The sequence below is a fragment of the Callorhinus ursinus genome, unplaced genomic scaffold (genome assembly GCF_003265705.2).
Source record: "Callorhinus ursinus isolate GAN/ISIS: 27379988/994484 unplaced genomic scaffold, GSC_fseal_2.0 scaffold6, whole genome shotgun sequence".
Classification (NCBI taxonomy): Eukaryota; Metazoa; Chordata; class Mammalia; order Carnivora; family Otariidae; genus Callorhinus; species Callorhinus ursinus.
The window spans coordinates 26177789-26193948 of NW_027397068.1; positions in this window are offsets into that span (position 1 = coordinate 26177789).

The window sequence follows — 16160 nt, forward strand, 5'->3', positions numbered from 1 at the left end:
TCACTGTTTGAAAGGTACAGAGTTTGTTTCAAGGGATGAAAACATTGTGGGACTAGATATTGGTGATGGTTGTACTACAGGGTGAATGCAATTAATGCCACTGAACTGTTCAGTGAAAAATAGTTAAAATGGCAAATTTCTCTTAACTATAGAGAACAAACTGATGGTTACCAGAGGGGAGGTGGGCGAGGGATGGGTTGAATAAGTGATGGGGAGAGCGCTGGACGGGGCGGGGGTGGGGGTGGGCAGTGGGAGACAGAGGGAGAGGGAGAGAGAGAGAATCTTAAGTTGGCTCCATGCCAAATGCAGAGCCCAGTATGGAGCTTGATCTCATGACCCTGAGATCATGACCTGAGCCAAAATCAAGAGTCAGATGCTTACCTGTGCCACCCAGGCGCTCCTAAATGCAAAGTCATTTAAGTTTGCATTTATAGAATCCTCTCCCACTTCAACTCATGCATTGCTTTAAAGCATGACTGAAGTTTTTCTCTTCCATCCATAGTCATATGATTGAATGCTGTTATTGAACAGGCTGTACCAAGCTGGGGGTTTGGGCCAAGGGATGGATATCCTGGCCTGGAAACATAGTGCAGTCTTGAGGTAACCTTTCCAACTCTAGGTAGGTATGATGATAGCCTCATGTCACCACCTGCAAAGAGAAGACAAACAGGCATTTTCTTTTCCCTCAAAAAGAAATTGACATTATCTTCCCTAGTTTGTGTTCAGGTGAAAATAGGCAGTTTCTTTAGGAATTTGTTCTTGATGAACTTTCTCCATTTGGAAGCTGTAGTATATCCCCATCTTTGGCCATGGTTTTGTCAGCATAGACAGTGCCTTCCTCAACAGCAAGTGACTTTCCATCACTTACTGATCTTGGTGCCTGATGGGCTGGCAGGCGGGGTTGCAGAAATCCCACAGGTACGTGGAGTAAAGACTTCAGACCTGGTACCAGTTTTGCCTCCACCAGCTGCCACCTCTGGTGGGTCACTTAGCCTCTCTCATAAAATGAAGGAGAAGATGATCTGTAGGGGCTTTTCCAGCATCTAGAGTCTACGAGGTGGTTAGTAGCTTAGCATAGGGTTCAACCAGTGAAAAAACTTAAAACACACAAGTCCAGTGACTCGATTATATAAAACTTTCAATAGGGTATGTTTAAAATAAACAAAATAACAGCTCCTCCTAATGCATAAAAGAAGATGTTAAAACTGCCTTATGATGCGGGTTCTTTTTAATCAAGGTTATCTGAAATTGCATATAGACTTATGCAACTCCAAAGTGGTGTTAAGAAGGGGAAAAATGGAATCATCTTTAGAATTTAGGGAAAATATTATAGGGTTTTTCTTCTGATAGTGATAGATAGCTAGAATGCCCTTTTGTAACTGTATCACTCATGGAAAGAAAGCAAACTGGAACCTGAGTAAAATGCCCAATTTGTAAATTCAGATCACATGTCTCTTAATGATATACGCAGTGACATTACTCTTCCTTAGTCTGGCAGCCCCTCTCCACTGCTCTGGTACCCTGGAGGAAAGAGAGACCAGCTTCTCAGATACTTTAAATGACGCGTGCCAAACACGTGGAAGGTAAATCCCCTAATTCAGTCCGTTCTTCCAGCATTCCCTGGCAGACAGCCAAGCTAAATATTTCTGCTGGATAAAAAAAATGCACTCTTGTGTGCTGCACTCTTAACGGGTTGTCTGACTTCAGTGGAAAGGGTTGCCTTAGTGAGGAGAATGGGAAAGAAGGAATTGGCTTCTAAAGCCCTGTGTATGTTTTTTCACCTTAAAATGTTCTCTAAGCTATTTATGGGCTGTGATTGGATTAATTTATGCTTGAAGGAAGGAGAAAAATGGGAAAACAGATTTAATGCAATTCTTCCATCTCACCTCCCCTCAATTTGTTTTTAATGATTATCTTTTCAGATTTCCTGGGTGTCTGTCATTTTGTGTCTATTGCATGTTTCTTAGCTAAATCAATTTTCAAAGGCTGTCACATTTGGTTGACTAAGAGGCCCAACATATGGACCAGTGGGTGTGTGTCAGATGAGGATTATAATTAATTGTAATTTATGACAAAACTGTTGACTTCATTAAGACTAATTAGAGGAATATAATTGGGAATCAACATTCAGATATCCCTTCTAATTGTTTTAGAGTTTTTCTTTTATATTAAAGACAGGGCATTTTTAGTAGTTGGAAAAAGAACACAAATGAAATCATGTCATAGCAGTTTTGCATCCTGCTGTTTTCATCCAGTGGTATATCATGGGCATTCTCTCCTATCACACTTATTTAAAAACTTGTATTGGCCCCTAAATACTCATATCATGTGGCCATATAATAATCTATTCAGCAATTTGAGTTAATTTGAATATTCAGACTATTTTTCATTTTGTCATAAATTGTACGTAATACTACAATTCATATGTTTATGTAACATTGCTCAAATGATTTTTTTGGTCAATATATTCCCACAAGTGTAATAATCTGATCAAAAGTTATGAATCTTTAAGTCTCTTGGTATATATTGATAAAGTTCTTTCCAGAAAAGATATAGCAACACAGTATAGTTTGTAAATATCTGGACATTTAGATTTAGCTTAAAATTTCAAGAGTTTCCATATTTTAATATTTTCCTCTTTGTAAATATTGGTGGCATCACTAATATTTGAAAAATTGCCCCATGGCACAGTGCTTCTATCTTTAGTTCATTTCATAAACATATTTGGGACCTGGCTACGTGCTAAGCACCATGTGATATCCCAAAGAGTAGCTTTTGCTGTTTTCAAATATTTATTCTTCCAAAAATCTCCAGATCATTTCTTTAAATAATCATGATTTATAATGATAGGTTTGATCTGTCTACATTAAGAATGAATCTTGATATGACCATTCATTCATGTTCTAATTCAGAGAATGATCAGAATCCAGTCTGATAAGAGCAATAATATAAAGAGCCAACAGAAAATTAATACACAAAGATCATAGTCCTGACCCACTTTCAGTAGGATGTAGAATTCTGAATTGATTTTCTACCCATCAACATTCTTGGTGGTAGTTTCCTTTCCCAGCCACCATATCCACCCACTGGAATTAGGGACACAATCTGTGGTCATAGGCCCAAGCCAGCCTAAGTGACCCCTGTGAGTACAGAACTCATGTCCTTGACCTCACTGACCCAGTGAGGTCAGTGGCTTGGCTACTCTTAGAGGCAGATTGTCTATTACCCAGTGATCAACCCAAGCCGTACGTTAAGATGATGTTCCTGTGAATGTTTCACAACCAACCATAGTACATTTTCTTTGCCAGGAGAGGAATGGGGAACATAGTACTGTAAGTACAGATATAATCTAAAAGATGGACAGGCCTCTGATTAAGTAAAGCAGCTGGTTCCAAACTTGGCAGTACAACTGGAATCACCCAATGATCTTTTAAAAATTAGCATGCCCACTCCCACACCAGCATTCTGCTTTAATTGGTATTAGGTGCTACCTGGGCATCAAAATATTTTAAAACTCCCCCAACCATTCTAGTATACAGAAATGTTTGGGGACCACTGAAGGCTTTGGGGGATCATGTTCCATTTGCCAGTGCCCTGCCTGGGCTTTTGCATTATGTGCACACTAAGTGCTAGACATTGATCTTTACCCCCTGTGAGGGGAAGCTCTCCTTCATACTTCTTAGCTACTTCTTTGGGGATAGGAAGAGAGGAGACAAATGAGGAGGAAATTCACGTTCCAAAAGGTAGCTACAACTAATTTAACCTGGAACTTACTCTGCAGGTATACTTTAAGGAGTAACATATGGGATTTCAAATTATAAATGAGGTAGTTCTGGGAATTGTGACCTTCTATGTCTTCTCGGCACTGAAGCACCTCACACAGTTGGGTATGTCTCATCTGCAATTAAGGGATTTCACATTCCCCAAACACAACTCTCCTCCCCTGCGTCTGGAATTTGCATGTTGGTTCAGTGCAGGGAGGTAGAGAAGGGGGAAGGAGAAGGAGAGGGAGACATCGCTTTCTTCTTCTTTCCCGCAGTTAATTAGTCACAACGTCAGTCTTTTCCCTGCAACTCAGCCCTCATAAAAGTCAAGACCAGATAACCAAAGTTCAGTGTGTCCCATTTGGGAGCCTCTGCCCAGATGTGTGTGGGGCTTCTCATGTGTCTGTGGTGCGGTTTGCGTGGGGGAGCTGCAGGACAACCTTCTAACCATTTATGTCGTGAGCCCTGGGTAAATGAGAACAGAAACACGGTGGGGTGGGTTTAGCTCTTCCCTGGAAGAGGGATGGTTTCAATACTCCTCAACCCACACAGACTTCCAGGGGATGCTTTGAAGGGAACTTTCTGCCAGCAGGCCTTTGAGCTTCCCCGGAAGACATGGCCTGTTTCGTGTACAGATTTGACTCTGGTGGGCCGGGGATGCTAAAGTGTGTGGTAGAGAAGATGGGAACGGGCTGCTGGCTGTTCTCCTCACCAGGAGCCAGCCAAGAGGAGCAGACATCTAAAATCACAGTGATAAATGAATTTGTGTGCCTGTGTGCACAAATCCATTCTGAACCCACCAGGTCTCCCCGTTTTCCTTTGACTGCGTGTGTGAAGGGCAATCTAATATCGTAACATATCATGCCATTTCTTCAGTCTCAACAGTGATTAAGCTGTTCTATTGTACTTGTCTTTTGGTCAGCTGAACCGTAATAAGGAACTATTATTATTTTTTAAAGAGTTTATTTATTAGGGCACCTGGGTGGCTCAGTCGTTAAGTGTCTTGCCTTCGGCTCAGGTCATGATCCCAGGGTCCTGGGATCGAGCTCTGCATCGGGCTCCCTGCTTGGCGGGAAGCCTGCTTCTCCCTCACCCACTCCCCCTGCTCGTGTTCCCTCTCTCGCTGTGTCTCTCTGTGTCAAATAAATAAAGATTTTATTTATTTGACAGAGCGAGAGAGCACAAGCAGGGGGAACAGTAGAGGGCGAGGGAGAAGCAGGCTCCCCGCCGAGAAGGGAGTCCGATGCAGAGCTCGATCCCAGGACCCTGGGATCATGACCTGAGCCGAAGGCAGACGCTTAATGACTGAGCCACCCAGGCGCCCCAGGAACTATTATTTTAACTTTTTATTTTGCCTAGATCATAGGTGGCTTAGTATCATGATTGTTTAAAAATTATTTGTCATTTTGAAGTTTGTGTAAGAAGAGAAAGTATTAAAACTGAGTAACTGACTTCAATGAAGATATGTGTTTGGGCCATAATCAGTCATGTCCGTGGGATCGCAGGTGCAGTGGCCATCTGAGGAAAGAGCCTTGGCTCTAGGATTGACCCTGATGCACACCCCATTCCCTTTTCTGCGTCCTTCAGGGCCCCATGTGACTTGGAATTCAGAATTTTTCAAATTTTAGGGAGGTAATACTGATGCATAATACACTCAGTGAGGTGTTCTTCCTCAAACATTAGTGTGTCTGCAGCAAAAAACAGCACAAAGGACACTAATTGAGGCAAAGACATAGACAGTCTCTGGTGGGCAGCGACGGGAGCCATGCAAGCTTTTGCGGGGAGGGAAGGACTATGGGAAGGCCATGACCCAGAGTTATAGTTGTGGTGGCAGTGGTGTTGATGAAAACTGCAAAGGAGTGGAACTGGAAACAGAGCAATTAGAAGGCTATTGTAGCATCTTAGTGCTGAGAGTTGTTGCTTGGTAGTGGGGAAAAAAGTGAAATAACTTTTACTTTTCAGAGCTTTTTGGATTTGGGGATTACAGATAAGGTGTCCTGGGCCTATACTAGTAACTAGGTGACCAAAAGAAAATTACTTTTTCTGTCTGGGAGTCAGTTTCTTCCCTTAGAAGATTAAGAAATTAGGAAAGATTTCTAGGGCTTGTTTAACTTTCCATGGACTGAAGCTCCTCAATTTCATACTCAAATTGCCGGCTGCTCACAACGTTCTGCATAATAGCTTAAAAATACAGTAATAATGTGTGTTTGATCATTGATTAAATAAAACATGGTAAACTATATGCACTTTGGAATACTCTATGGCAATCAAAAATGATGCAGACATGGGAAGATGTTCACAGTAGTAAGTGGAAAGGTGGGTTATAAGACATTGTTTATAATATGATTCCATCTCAAAAAATGATACATAAGACTCTATGCCAAAAGGTTAACAATGATTGCTTTCTTGGGGTTCACTTGGTAGCAAGGAATAATAAACCCACTTAAACCATCTCAGGTAAAAAGGCTTCTGCTAAGGACTTATGAACAAGGCACATCAGATCATCTCCTGGGCATCTAAAAGCAAATGCAATAAAGCTGCTGTGATATTTTAAGAAATATTCATTTCTTTTTTATTTATAGAAATTTTACCATGAACACTGATTTCTTATGAATTAAAATAAAACAGTAAAATTTATTTTTAAATGTAGGTTTTTTTTTTTTGGAACTTCTAACTACCAGCTGAATATTTTCTTTATTGGCATCGCTATTGATTCAGTTCCCAAGTAGAAACTTAAGAGACATCTTGCTTCTGATTTGAGCTCTTTTAGTAACTACTTGTTGTTAAATTTAATAAACATCTCAGGTAACTCTACATATGAAAAATGTATGTATTTTTGTATGATACCATCTTAATTAAAATAGGTTTTATAGTTTTATAGTATATCCTTTTACGATTTAGATCAGAATGTTTATTTTATGGAGTCAATATTTCAAGTTTACTAGCTATTAAAAATCACTTTTTGTAGTTTAGAAGAAATGTGGACAAAAAGAAAAAATTGAATATTTTAATATCACAGCTCATCTTGGTTCTTACATTATCAGCTGCTTCAAAGCAATTTATTAACCCAAGTAGGGTAATTTAGAAGAATTCAGTTACTGGCTGACCACCTAGAAATGCTTAACTAACCTCATTAAACCAACTTGCTGTGTGTTTTTATATTCTTCTTGTCCTCTGTATAACACACTGACTTTATAACCCCAAGTCTCTCTAGCTGGTTTCTCTCTAGTATTTCTGAACATTTCTGCTTTATATTTTCTGATTTGTATACGTAGCAAAAGTTGTTTGTGTTTGTTCCTGAACTTGATGATGCTAGTTGTAATTATGTAATGTAATTAAATATTATATAAACCAATGAAATATAAGTATTAAGAGTTGACTCCATTAAAACCAAGCAGAATTTTGTGGAAAGATGATAAATAGTAGTTGAAAAATTCTGTAATTGAAATAGATGTGGGTGAGCCAATAATAAAATATTGGAGGGGTGGGAAATAAATAAATCTAGGAGATTTTTGCACTCAGGTTACTTGGACTGAGAGGCAGTATATTATGGGAGGGTTTATGCAGAAAAGACACTGGACTTTGAAGAAGGAAGAGATTCATTCTCAGAGGACTTGGCCCTGCATCAAAGACAGAGAAGTTGACATGCATTGATATATAGTAAGTTTCAAATACAATATTTAAGATTAGGATTTACCATTTTTATAAGTCTTATTTACCTGTTTGTATAATTTGTTAAATTTAGTCCCAGTTGCATTGACTAAGAAAGCATTAACTGGGGGTACCTGGGTAGCTCAGTCGATTAAGCGTCTGCCTGCAGCTCAGGTCATGATCTCAGGGTCCTGGGATGGAGCCCCACGTCTGGCTGCCTGCTCGGTGGGGAGCTTGCTTCTCCCTCTCCCTGTGCTCATCCCCCTAACTTGTGCTCTCACTCTCTTTCTCTCTTTCTCAAATAAATAAATAAAATCCTTAAAAAATTAAAAAAAAAAGCATCAACTGTACTGACTATTGACCAAATTGGAAAGAAAAATGAACAAACAAAAGAAAGGTAATTTTGACCTTAACAAGCTAATTTTGATCAGAACAGAACTTGGTTTGTATCAATATCTCTTAATATATCAACACAGAAATTTTTTCCAATATCAAATTTTTATAAATTGAGCCATATTTTTTAAAGCAGTTTGCTATTTAAAGGAATCCTTCAGTGGCTTCATTTCTAAAGCAAACAATTTTCAGAACTTCTCATTTCCTAGACTATATTAGATTTCTAGAAGCTAAAATAATATTCTAGCCATGGTTTTCACTCTGGCTCTTCACCAGCTCTATACATTTTGAGACAATTGGATTTTTATTTCCAGTGATCAATGTCATTCAGAATAAAGACATAATACTAACTAACAGTGGCAAGCTTATATATAGCCTTTATTAACCATTACATGTCCCTGGCTCTAAGTCTTTTCTCTCAGAAGTGTTTGTTTTCATGTGGTATTATCGCAGTTTTAACACACTGAGAATCTTACTACTGTCAGATGCTCATCAGAAATGGAAAGATCATACTTTTTTTATTGCATGTAGGCTTTTCCTTTTCAGGTATAGTTGCAGGAAACTTATTTTTCCTTCATCACCATGTTCTTATTCCCCAAGTCCAGGAAGTTGGTATAAGACTGTCATAAAAATCACTACAGGTAAAATTAAAGTATATAAAATTCCAAATATATGCTTGAAATCTTATGTGGCACTAGCATCGAAGAATAAGCAAAGCCTTGGAATTGTGCTACATTTTTTTTAGTGTACAGAAAAAATCTACGATAATAGTGCCTATGTCAAAATTAGACTTGAAATCGTATTTTTGTAAAAGGTATTCAGGAAATTAGTTGGTATTACATTTACATCGATCTTCCATTTGAAAAACACTGAAATTCTATTTATTTATTAGTAGAAAAAATGAGGCATTTGTCTCAATCATTTAAAACTCTAACACTGGGAAAATAATCCAAATTAGATTCATTAGATCTGAATTAATATTATATGAAGAAGGCCTCCTGCTTGGTAAAATATAGCTGAAATGTAATGGTAATTTTCGACGGCATTACTTAAGACATGGAACTGTGTCTCCTATACACACATGGATTATATGCAAATGGTTGCATAACTTATTTATCTTTGTTTTCAACTGCTTTGCACATCCTAAAACAATTTTGCAATCAGAATTATCAGCCCACTAAGCAGCATGGAGTTTGTTTTGTTAATTGCTCTTGTTAAATTTAATTACTGTGGGGTGGAGTGGCTGTGTAGGGGAGGAAGGCCCAAAGACCAGCAGGGGAAAATTTTAGGAAGAGGTCCAGTACTGGGATGTGCACATGGAGGAGACTGGACAAAAGCAGACTCCTCAAGAACTATGTAAATCACTTCCACTTGGAAAACTGTTATGTTTGTTTTTGTGCGTGAACTGATTTTCAAGTGCAATTGTTAGAGGTAGTTTCCTCCCTTCCCACATAAATATGCACATTTTTAGGACTGTGGCTTCTACCTGGGAACTTTTTTTTTTTAAGTTCTCTGAACAAGTGTTGAGCAGCAGTATACATTTTCTCTAGGAAAAGAGAAAGTATCTCCAGAGCCTATGTAATGCCTCATTCACAGGTGGGACGGAAGAACTATTTTTAATCTGTTCATTCATCGCACATTAATCAACCATCTAATACAAGCCAGGCACTGCGCTGAGTGCTGGGTTTTCAAAGATGCCTGGGATTGTTCACAGTTCCACTAAGTAGCAGACTGCAGAGACGGATCCTCATTGGGGTGCACGGGTTCTCTAGTAGAGCATGAGAGGAAAGGGGGACACACCAGGAAAAAGAGCCTGGAGACAGAGCCTGGACTGGAAGCCAGGTGCCCGCGGCCACGCCTAGCACTGTGACCATCTTCCAGCATCTCTTAGCAAAGCATGAACTTCAATAACCCAGTATTGTATATTGACCATCATGCTGGTCTTTGCTGGTTGGGACTTCTGAAATTAAAAATGTTTCAAAGAAGGTCCAAAATCATATGAATGAATGTGTAAGCTTCATATGCATGACAATTCAAAGAAGAATTTCTCACACTGTGTTTTCATTCCTACTGGCATTTTGGAAAACCTTCTCTCCTAAGAAACGGAAGAACAGCATCTCTTGAAAACTTTTCTTTCGTCCCGCAGAAAGTTTTTATGTTAGTGTAAACTAGTCGTTAATGAAATAGAAGTCAGTAGAGAAATAAAACTTTTGATTTGTTTAAATATATCCAGGGTAGAACACCAAGATGAATCAGTGTCATTTGTCCGATGAGTGAAAAGCCTTGGGTTTTGGACATTGAGTTAAGCAGTGAGGGACCTGTGATTGGTCCTTTCTTGCGGGTAAATGTGTTTACTTTTTTCCACTGGTATTTATACTAGTTAATGTATTGTGCCAGATAAATCTGCTTCCTGAGTCCATCTTTCAGCCTTTCCCCCTCTCTTTGGAGCTGACAAATGGTTTGGGTTTGACACAGTTTATCAGCTGAGCAGCCCTGCTGGGGGCTGCTGGCAGCTGGCTCTGACTACTGCGGAGAAAAAGCAAGGTCTCTGCCATATTCCCTTCCTACTCCCTCTGTCTAGCAGAGGGTGCTTTATTCAGGGACCAGTTCAGATGTTTGTGAGGAGGTATACCTCCTGTAACACATATGGTTTCAGCCCATTTCCTGGTATGGTCACTGTAAAATTGCAACAGATGAGACAGTTTTCAATTTTATGAGCCTGGGGCAAAATCAGACTTTGTGGTGGCTGTTGTCATACCTCTGATGCTGAAGGTATGGTCCTGGAAACGCCCTGTATCTGCCCAGCACTGAAAAACCACATCCCCCAAAATGATTGTGATCCCGGAGTTTGCTTCTTTTGACAGGGGCAGGACAGGAGCTCGGTGCCTTCTTCATTATAGACGAGTGCTTCTCAATTTAACACTTATTCACACTACTGAAAGGTGGTAAACTTGAGTTAAACAGCATGAGACACTTGAGTGGGTCAGGCAGAACTTAGAATTTTATTTTTTAACCTTTTTATTACAAAAAAAATTTTAATACTGAAGACAGTGGTATAATGCACCCTTATGACGCAGTTCAACAATTATCAACTCAAGAACTAGGTTTTCGTCTCTGCCGCAACTTCACCCCTCATGATTTTGAAGCAAATTCAGAAAGCGTGTAATTTCATCCATAAATATTTCAGGATGTGTATCTGAAATATAAGGATTTCTTTTAAAAACAACCAACAACACATTATTGTTGATTGTTGGAAATACTGTTAATTCCAAAGCCGTAATATTTTTAAGGATAGATTACTACAGACCCTTTCTGCTACTGAGCGGGGAAGGGTTTGGAGAGGTGGCTCTATAAAGATTTTTGAACATTAAAAAGTATACCCCGGAGGCCAAAATTGACTTGCAAAGACAATTTTGCTCCTTTTGTAGATTCTGGAAAGATTCTGCAAGGAGAGCACACACATGCAGGCAGGCACCAAACTGGCATTTAGAGCTCTGTTGTTTAGATAGAATTATATGCTTTGGGAGAATGAATGCCTTGCTCTGAGTAGCTGGTGGTGGCAGCATAATTAGTGAGGCGGCTACAAATAGAATCACTGAGGCATACACTCCGCACGCATAAGCACACACAGATTTGGCAGCTAACAGTGATCTAACAGTTGGATCCAAAGTGTGCCCCTTGCCACTTGTTGAGCCTGATGCCAAGTGCGGTTTTGTCACTGGTGTGCCCGTGAGCATGATTAGCTGTTACCGATTAGTAAACTGTCTGAGGCCCCAGAGTTAGTTAATGGGTTGGATGCAGCCTTCTGTTCCACTCCCCCTCTCTGCCAACACCCTTCCTTCTCCTCCCCTCAGGCTCTTAAGGAAGGGGGGGGGAGGAAAATAGAAGAGGAAAAGGGGTCCAGATGGGAAGAAAAGAGTGCTGAAAAGATCCTGTAGGAAGTAGGTCAGGTATTTTGGAGATTAGAGTAGCGTGCTTCATCCCTGAATGCAGGAGCTGGGGACAAGTAGCATACAATTAGGAGGAATTAGAACAGCAACAAGTAGCTTGGATTTATCAGCTTTAATTGTCTATTGTCGGGACAGAGCTCTCCTCCCGAGGATCATGGTGGTAGTCTACATCCTAATACTTTTAATGGACCTCCATTGTGGGATTATCTCTCCTAAAGACAGTGCCTGTTCTTTTAAAAGGAACTGTAGGAAAGCCAGCCTGAAAAACACCCGAGCTGTTGCTTTCTCTGTGATTGGTCCTATTCTAGGGTAATGCAGTGTTGCCCTTCTGTCCCCAGGGGCACACCTTAAGGGGGAAGATACCTATTGAACCTTAAACCCCTCTGCTCCAGCTTCCTGTGTGTGCTTGCAGGAAACAATAGGCCATAAGTGGAGACCAGATAAACCAGGGATGGTAGCTTTAGAATCTCCATACTATCTTCTGGTTACTGGAGGTTTCCTAGCTTATTCTGAGTCAACATTAGAGAGTTTTTCAAAAGATAAAGTGCCTATTAAAGATGGAGAAAAAGGCATTTATGGGATCAAGCCAACCATCCTCCAAACCCACACACAGAATGAGGTTGGTTTAATGTCACCACCAGTTAAACACTGAAAAGTTTCTACAGTAGGTGCATCCCTTCCTCCCAGTCCCACCCCCACTTTCTTGGCCAACTGTACCTTGGACCCAGCAGGTGCCCAATAATATTTGAGGATTCACTATAGAACTTTGGCCACCTGGCTGGGAATCCAGAGAGCCAAGTCTGGTTTTGCACCCCGCCTGAGCAGTGGGCCATGTCCCTGGGCTGGCATCTACCAGGCTCAGTTAGCCGTAAGATCCAAGCATCAGAACGAGGGCTAGGAGAGGTGACCTTTTCTGCTTCCTGACCTCTGGCCCTCGGTTTCCTCAGCAGGAAATTAGGTGTTGGCTGGATCTGTGGTCCTCAACTCAGGCCACATACTAAATTCCCTTTGGTGCAGAACTGGAGTTGGGGGGGGGGGGCTCTTACTATAAATGAATTACAAGGGTCCTACCTTCCCCCCTCCCCCTTTTCTGTCTGCGGTTGGGAGTTCAAATGATTCCACTATTAACCTTTATAATTCTCTCTCTTCTCTCACACCTCATCCTGGAACATAAAAATCAAGCCTCTCCAATCTCGAATGTTTCCTTAGAAAGGATGAGCAGAAATTGTCAGTCCCATTCTTAAGAAGTCATTTTGCTTCGACCGTTGGTTTAACATTGCGTGGCTTCAGGGAAGCACACTGTGGCAGGCCTAACCAGGGGACACTTTTCTTCTTCCCTGGGGACTGCTGTGCCCACGCTGGCGCTCCCGGCCTCGCCCCTGCGGTTCCTTCACCTCACTCCCCCGCACCTCCCTCTCCCTCTAGAAAACCATTCCTATCTACAACTTTTCTTTTTATTTCCACCGTGGGCCCTCCCCTTGCAGTGTGGCACCTCCACCCACAGTAAGGTGAGAGAAGCAAACATTGGTCTGTGGTCTTTCTTCTCTTGTGTGGAAGCTACTCTTTTCCCTAAGCAAAGAGAAGAGGTTAGAGAAAGCTGAGCTGCAGATTGTACACCCTCCCTTACTTTACACTTCATCTTTTGCCTTCTGTTAGCTTCGTTTTATTCCCTTTCCCCACCAAATATAAGATTTTGAAACGTTTTCTGGGTTCAGAGAGGATCTTTTCCAATGACCTTCCTTGCAGCCTTTTCAGAAGTTTAAGTCCCTTTCTTGTCTGAATATTCCCTAAAATAAAAACATAATTAGGAATAAAAACTAATGTTAGAAACCTACATTGGTTTCCACACATCATATGGAAAAGATTATAATTGCTTATTTATTAAGTTGGTGGATGTCAAACTCAATGAATAATTTAAAAATAGATGAATGATGTGATAAGAACACAACCGTCTGTCTGAAAGCAGTGCGAAAGAGACACTTAGGTGTGCTGATACACAGGTGGTTTTGTAAATACTGAGACCTCAGACATTGTGTGGGTTTTATGAGGTCCTCTAGATGGCACTTACCAGATTTTTATTTCTACTGGGGGCCAGGAGCTTGACTTTGGTTCTTTAATTTACTTAATTTTTGTTTCCCTTATTTAGGAAGTCAAAACACTGACCTCATTTCAAAACATCCACAGCCTCCCAGGATCCCTGGCCCAAGGTTTAGGCCTTGAGTATGTTTGTCCAAAGAGTTGGGGCGGCGAGCCCTGTCATAAGAAGGAAGGCTTGTGCTATTTTTAAATTGATGCAACACATCATTGAAACATATCATACACATATCATACCAATGACACACACACGCTGCATTGTAACATAGCATGTGTCATACATACATTCTCTCTCACTCATACACATACTTGCTCTTCTTGTCCGGCTTTACAAAAGGAAGGCAGCCAGAAAGCTGAGCCCAGTGAACTGAGTTGAAAAGGCTGTTAGAGTTTAAAAACCAAGTGTCCCTCTAGTTCTCAGCGTGGCTTTGAGACATGTGGGAGGGCTTCAAAGCCGTGGCGCCCCTCTTTTAGAGCTCAGTCTTGCAGTTGGTCCCCAAATGTTTACCAGCATGAAGATGCCTAACTTACAGGAAGTGGGAAATGGGTGTGGGGGGTGAGGGTGGGTGGGTGGGTAGGGAGTGGGGAGAAGAGGGTGGGGGGGTGTTCTCTTGATGTGGTTAGTCTGTCATTGACCTTGTTTGGGTATAGCAGGAGCTGAATTAGAAAATGAAAACATGTTTCATCTTGGGCACATTTCATCCCATTTTTTTACTTTCTTTAGGAAGAAATCCCCCCCCCCCCCCCCCCGGAGTCAAATCTCCAGATTTGGTACTGTTTCCCTTCATTCTACCGTATCTTCTTCCCCATACAGTCCTCTAGCCACCTACATTGTAATTCCTAAACTGCCCCCACCCCCCCAGGACTAGGCCAAGCCCAGTAGCCCAGACTGAGTAACAGGGGCTTGTTGAGCCGTTGCGATGAGACCATCAAAGGGAATAGATGGTGGTTTCTGAGAGCAGAGCTATCTGGATCATTTATGATTGGCTGCCATTGTGAACATTTTTTTTTTAAAGATTTTATTTATTTATTTGAGAGAGAGAGAGAGCACGCACAAGAGCGGGGGGGGGGCAGAGGGAGAGGGAGAAGCAAGCTTCCCGCTGAGCAAGGAGCCCAACTAGGGCTCCATCCCAGGACCCTGGGATCATAACCTGAGCCAAAGGCGGATGCTTAACCGACTGAGCCACCCAGGTGTCCCATGTGAACACTCTTAACAAGAGAAATCTGCCTCACAACAAATGCTGATTAATAAAAGTAACTGAGGGGTGTTTTGTTTTGTTTTGGTGTTCTAACAGGGAGGGAAATAATGGAGTGACTAAAAATGCGTCAAGTTATTATTTATAAACAAACATTTTAAGACTTAAAATTCCAGACCGTGGCAGCCTTAGATAGCTCTGTCTGCAGAACTGTACCAATACCAACATCTCCCTGCTTTAGTCAGTATTCCAAATGTGGTACTCGGACTTCTAGAAGGGGGTGGATGAAGCTCAGGGGTCACCCCTCTTCTGCCCACTTAACATTTTTGTGCTGGACCATACCTAAATATGACTATAGGAGCATGCTTGTTCCGATGGGACATGCTTCCTTTATTCCTTCTTCTTCTTCTTCTTCTTCTTTTTTTTTTTTTGCCTCTTTGGGTTTTAATTATATTATTGCCTGTCCTTGACTGTGATCATTGCAATAGAAATGGTTTGATGGGGCGAACATTGGGGTACTATTTTAGACAAGAAGAAAACATTTGAAGGATTTTCTAGTCTAACACTGTGTTTCCAAAACTGACTTTCCTTAAAGCTCCACTCGTGGCCTTCTCCAGCTCAGCTGGAACACCTGGAACTAATTTTAGGGTTGCCTGGCTAAGCCCCACACTGGTATTTGAAGTTTGCGTCCTCCCCTAGACTCAAGCCCATTTCACCACCTCTGAAGGTGAGTGCAGGCTGATATTAATTAACAGCGAGTTGATTCACTGGCATCTTCCAGTCATTAAAGTAAATATTTGGCTTAAAATAGCCTCTTCCCCCCTCAAATATCCAACTTTTTGCCTATTCCCTTACTCCACCATGGTTGACTCACCAGCACTTGCATGGTGTATGTGGCCCAAGAACAGAGTTTGATTCTAAGAGGGAAGTGAAATACTCTAACATCTGCAGGCGAGACTGCCGTAACAGCAGGCCAGCCTTCAGTATGACTACATTGTTTTTCTGTCCATTGTGGCGCTGACTCAGCATCAGTTAATAAACCCTCTCAAGAAGGCTGAATTTCTCTTGTTTAATTATCATCTTGGAGCTTTCTGAGAACTCTTAGGAATTGT